The sequence below is a fragment of the Octodon degus genome, unplaced genomic scaffold (genome assembly GCF_000260255.1).
Source record: "Octodon degus isolate 3935 unplaced genomic scaffold, OctDeg1.0 scaffold00063, whole genome shotgun sequence".
NCBI classification, from domain to species: domain Eukaryota; kingdom Metazoa; phylum Chordata; class Mammalia; order Rodentia; family Octodontidae; genus Octodon; species Octodon degus.
In genome coordinates, this window is record NW_004524639.1 from 8,712,953 (window position 1) to 8,719,498 (window position 6,546).

The window sequence follows — 6,546 nt, forward strand, 5'->3', positions numbered from 1 at the left end:
CTGCATCTATAATTTGCATAACTGTGTTTGCCTTCCAGGTAATTGGGAATTTAATTGCTATCAGAATAAAATTTAAGTCCTACTTCGAAATGATGTCAGTTCAGTGTATTGCTGTGTGCATGTGTGAGTCACTGTAATTAGGCAAATGGGAGGGCTTCAGTTGGAACTGGGATTCAGTATAAAGTAAAAAAAAAAATCTTCAACAACCCCAGGTCATCTGCTGCTGTCCTCTTTCTTCTCATTGTCTTGTGGTTTCTAAGCTGAGACGCACCTTCATTGCCCTTTTGCAGTTTCCTCCTCACACTGAATCTCATCCATATTATTTTTATCTCTTCTACTCTTATTCTTGATGTGTTTAAAGGTGCTAACTTGATAAATTAATTAATGTCTTTATTCCTTACTTCTCTCAGTTTTTATTTTTGTAAAGTGAAAAACCGAATGTTAACTACCATCAGTGAAGGCTTACAGTTTCCTAAAAGGAAGGACACTTTAATGCATCCCCAATAAAAGCAGAAAGGGCATAATTTCAGAAAAATGGGCAGTGCTTTCTAGAAGAACAAGAAACATTTAGCTGTGTGGCAGATTTACTGCACTGATTTTCTTTTTCTTTTTGTGAAAAATGTGAAACTTCGTCACTGCCTAGAACTACTTTGTAAAATTAGTGTTTGAAAATTGAGTCTAAACCAATAGTATTGTTCTGATTTTAAGAAAGGAATGTGATGTTTCTTATTACTGCTTTTGTGTGGTAATGGAACAAAGCAGGATGAAGAAGAGATGAGGCTTATTTTAGGAATCATAAAATAACAACAGCCTCTGGGATAAAGTGGCGATGTATGGAAGACAGAAATGACAAGGAATGCCAGGTCTGTGGGAAAGGGTAGCTTGGTAGAGAGGGTCACAGGGCTTTGCATACCTTGGCTATTCAAAAGGAAAGGCCTGTAGGTTCTTTCCTGATTCTCAAAACCTTTTACATGTAAATGGTTAGAATTGTAGGGCTTTTTGTGGTGGGGCTGGCCTTTTGCTCTCCATATCACACTGTGAAGCCAGAATTCTTGTTACAGTGATTGGATGCTGCAATTTCTTTTCTACTGTAAGGCACAAATGATATTATTTCCTTCCAAATTATCAGCATGGTATTTTCTTATTGATTTGAGTTTTGCAAAGATTCTTAAAAGTGAAGTCTTCCACAATATGGGAGACAAAATTCACTAAACATGTATATGATATGTACACATAAATATATTTGTATGTGCAATGCAGATCATCCTGTTTGTTTCTTTTATTTTCCTTTGTACAAAAGGAATTCCAGTGCCAAATCAAAGCTTGAACTAAACACTGTCAGCATTCTGGCTTTGAGGGTTGTTAGAAGCATTACGAGGGAAAATCCAACAGAACAATGCCTTGTTGTTAGCTGTGAGTGAAACCTAGAGACCATCAGAGGGAGTACTTTAGCTGCTGTGAAAGGGCTCAGAGAGAGACAGATAATAAATGTACAATAAACAATCCAATGTCAGAAATAATCGCTATTGCAAAATGAGACGGAAAGCCTATTTTTTATCAATTTCTATAGACAAGTTTTAACTCTAGTCATGATCAAATGTTAGCTGGATAATTCTTTGAATCTGGCTAACGTGGACTCTTTCAAGGACAAAGAGGATTTGCTCACTAACCGGTAAGAGAGGTACTGGTCATGCATGCTTAAATGTGCTAATAGTTCTGGTCTTTAATGATACCAGCTTAATGAAGATGATGTTATGCATTTTTAATTGTTCTCCTCTGATTTGACATTAGCCATGCCTTTCTGACTAATATGAAGATTTGTTGACCAGGACCAACATTAGCTGAAACTGGATCTTAAATTGTAGGTTCCACCCCACATTTCCTTCTCCATTGTCTTCCCTAGTGCCTTTCAGGGCTACGGGCTAGTTCCACTTCAGGCCCAGATCTCCTTTACCTCATTCCTAAATCAATGTTTAAAATGGTAGAAAATATGCAGCAACCTCAGACTTTTTAATGGGGCTTGGAACACTAAGGCAGGACTGAGCCTTATCCATTTAATCTACCCCTCGAATTACAGTGTTTTTCTACTCACTCTCTAGGTGACTTTACTTTGATATCCCACTTGACAGTTTGCCCACTAACTTAGCTTTGTCCCACATAGGGCTGAGTCCTCACCCCGAACCTTGCCTACCTCCTGCCAATCTTTGCATGGATTCTTTCTCAGTTCACTCCTGACACTGCCAGCTCCAACATGTGGATTCCTGATGATGATGAGCATTGTGCTCAATTTTGAGTTGGAATCTTTCTAGAATATTTCGTTGCTCAGTTGGTTCTCTTTTCTGTGACTATTGCTTGAAGCTATAGACACGGCTTTGGATATCCTAGCCATCTTGGAAAAGTTCTCCTGCCTCTGCATTATGGTCAAGTTTCCTCAGCACCTATCCTAGTTAATGGGTCTGTTTGGCCCAGTTTTTTTCTCCCTTAATATTCTTTGGCTGAATATATCTATGACTTGTCTTTTCAGATGATGTGATGGCACTGTAAAAATCACTATCTCCAAAATCTCCACCAGTGATACCTGAAATTTCCTGTTATTAGAAATTAGGAATTTGGAGATGGGTGGTGTCTCTAAAAATGTAGTATCTTAGGTGTCTTTGGATGTTCCAGGCTGGGCTGTGTAAACACACATATATAATGTCTTTATACAATAGCTTATTTCTTTCTCACATAACAATCCTGTGAGGTTTTTCAGGCTATTAAGGGCTTTCTCTTTTCTGTAGTCATTCAAGGATTCAGATTTTAATTCATTTGCGGTCCCTCAAGTCCCTATTATCTCTGTGTCATCTCCACTTGGCTGTTGAAAGATAAATCAAACCTGGAGGGTCAGACTTTTTTCTAAAACTTTGGCCTACAGGAGGCACCCTATAATTTTATCATAGGACATTCATTGGTCAGAATTCAATCACATGGTTACATCTAATTTCAGGTTTTTTTTTTTTTTTTGTATTTTAGGGAAGCGCCTACAGGATGTTCAGGGTCTCACTACTAGATCGGACTCATAGTGATTCTCCTGTTTACAGCCTCCCAAGAGCTGGGATTACAGGTGTGCACCATCATGCCCAGTCTCAATTACCATCTCAGTGTGCCCCAGGAGCACTACTTGCAGGCACTTTAATCCACTGAGCTATTTGGCCAGCCCTAATTTCAGGTTTTGGAATGTAGTTTAGTTATTTTACTAGAGGAGAAAATAGATTTTGGATGATATCTGATTCTCTGCCATAATAAATAAGGATAGCAGTCTAATTTGTTTTTTGTCTTTGATACTTTAACACAGTTTAGTTTGTCAAATTGCTAATACCTTGCAAAGCAGATTGCAAAATAGCAGAATATGGGCTAGTTCAGGGGAGCAAAGGAGAAGGGGTGAGAACTTGCAGCCAATCTATGGATCACTGATGGGAAAGGTCAGGTTTCTTTGAAGGGACAGAATTCTTAGAAAGTTAGAAGTCTATATAACAGCACTGTGAATAGGAGTGAAGGGGATAGAAGCAAAGTAAAGACAAAAAGATGTTTCCATTTCATTTCAGGCTAGCCTTGACTCTATACTGAAAATTGACATGAAGCGAGTGTCTTCAGTATGTCAATAATACAGGTCTGTGCTTGTCTCTGTCAGTGATCTGTCTTTGTGAGGATGAGGGAGCAAAACACTCCCAAAGCCCAGGTTCTCAGGAACCAGATTCCTGCTTTTTATAAGATTATATTTTTGCTCAGTTTGAAACCAGAAGAATTTAAATCTCGTTAATGTCATCATTCTTTGGTCTTTGCTTGGGTCAAAAGGAGTAAGAATTTGCTTACAGCTATCCATTTCATGTCAAGCTGCCTGCTGGGATCCTTATTATGTATGAAGCAAAACCTTTTCTTATCAGTATGGGCTTGGTTTCATGTTGCATTGGCTGCTTTACACAAAGGAGGACTTACCTCTAATTTGTTCATTTACATTTTCCCTTCCCAGACAGCCCTGCAGACGTAGAGACTGATCCATTCTGGTGACCAAGTGACACATTCTTAGCCAGTTGGGGTGAAATATGTGTTGATTCAAAAGAGAACAGGGATGTGAGTGGGAGGGTAGAGGCTGTCAAGCAATGAGTCTCAGATGTCATCTGCAGAGCTGTTAATAGGGTTGAATCTGATTTGTGTTTGGCCTGCAAGCACTTCACAAAGGTAGGAAGAAAACAAAGGTCTGGAGATGCAATGGTATAGAAATCATAGACTGTGCTTTTGTAGCTACTGTCCTGGATATATTCACTACATGGCAAAAGAATCATTGAAAGTAGAGAGTCATGAGCAGATATCTATTCTGGGTAAAGAGATTTCTAAGGATCTTGGGGCCTTATTAGTATAGACATTTATCCGTATAATGAATGTGAAGAGTACTCCAAACTAGCCTTTTCTTTCTGTGCCTAAAATTCCATTATTAAAGTTCAATTTCAAAGAACTTTCTGAAACAGTTTAGATAAACTAAGTTTACTTAACAATTGTGTAGCCCAGGCTATATTCTAGTTCTAAGTTCCGTATAGATGACAGCACACTTATTCCTTATAATGACCTTGTAAGGTAGGCACTAGTTTCAGTATTCCTATTATACAGATGAAGAGACAGAGAGAGAAAGTGGCCCAAGAATATAATTAAGGAATGGCAGAGCCAAGATTATAAACATAGGCAATTAAGCTTAGCCCTTCTATTGTACCATGTCTGAGTACAGTATATTGCAGTTCAGGAGAGTGTAACCTATTCTAGCAGAAATTCGCTTACCTACATCATCAGCACAATAACTTGCACCTCTAATCCCAGCTACTAAAGAGACTGAGGCAGGAGGATGGCAAGTTTGAGGCTAGCCTGGGAAACAGCAAGATGTTACCTCAGATTATGTTTACAAAGCAGCTGGAGATGTAGCTTACTGCTCCTTGTGTTTAATCCCCAGTACTACAAAAAATAAAAATAATATTCAGCTAATTATTTATACTGTCATTCTTTCCAATAATGTAGAATAGCAAAATTCAGAATGTTTTCAAGAGAAGGGGGTATAAGAGTTGTGGACAAAATTTTGGGGGGAACACGGATAGCAGGATTTACTGTTAAAAAGCTAGAACTCCCACCTAGCACCTATTTTCCCTAACACGAATCATTCAAGGAACAGTGCTTTCTTCTCTTCTGTTTTGCATAAACATGATTTCAGAAATTAGCATTTTTAAGCTCATCTATTTAAAAAATATTTAAGATACCCAGAGGCAGCATAGGCTGACTATGAAACCAGGTGGACTCCCATTCATTTGGAGAACAAAGAAAGATACAGCCATACTAAGAGACCTCAGAAAAGCACCTTCAAATTAAGTTTCGGTTCGGCATTCCGAGTCAGTGTGCCTTGCTGTCATGAGCAGCTCATGGAAGGCTGCTGTGCTATCATCATTCCCCTTGCCTGACTTCCCCGGGGATAATTTGGCACTGGACAGTGCTCGCTGATCACGTAAAGCTTCTGTTAGCTTTTTCCTGCCCTGTGTCTCCCTCACACGGTACTCCGTAGGTGACTGACTGTCAGCTCTATTGCCAGAGGGCCACCGCTGTCTCTCCAGATTGTTTTCACCTCGTGTCATATAGCCCATGGCTTCCAGTCTACAGCTGGCTCTTTTATACACACCTGTCTGTGTCTCTTCACATCTTCAATTTTTCTATTATACTTCTGTCTCACTAGATATTCTAAGGAAATACTTGATGGAAAAGGGGAAGAGGTGATAATTTTGGTGGGTATTTCCTTACCAGTCCTTGCTCCTTGGATAATTTTCCCAGGTGGATACTATAACTGAGTCATTTACTCAGCAGAAAGCCAAGCACCTACTATGCACAGGATGCAGGTAAGCCACTGCAGGTCCCAGGCAACTTGAGCTGACCTCACTAGGCCATTACATTCTCTGGCAAAAGAAAAAATATCTTGACTGACGAACAGACTTTTCATTCCCTGTGCATAGCTGGGGATTCAGCTCTTCCACTTTGGCTCTGAGCTCGTTGTCTTCATAATTAATGCTTTTTAAAAAGAGCAGATTTGGAAAGAACATGGGAACAAGAGGCTAAGTCTCCAGAGGGAGCCTTAGAAGTGGACTCAGTGCTCCCCTCCATCACCATTAATCCCCTATAGTCACACGTAGGGAATACAAATGCCCTTCTCAGGCCCTCTAGTTCAATTTCACCATAAGACAATTGACCTATCGCCACTGTGAGGAGCAAAGCCTCAAACAAAGCAGCTGCCGAAAGGATTTTGTCAAGCTGAAAATGAATTATTAATATGGCTCTGAAAGGGAACGGCATCAGAAACCAGGCTCTTCATTATTTACATTAATGAACTGGAAGATGCAGTGAGCAAAATCCCAAGTTTGGAGAATTCTACAGTTTGAAGTGCAACAGTGAGCAAAACAATGAAATCCAAAAAATGTAAATTCACAATAATATATCTATGAACAAAGAATATAAGGAAGAAGTGTTTTTTTCTGAAGAGGA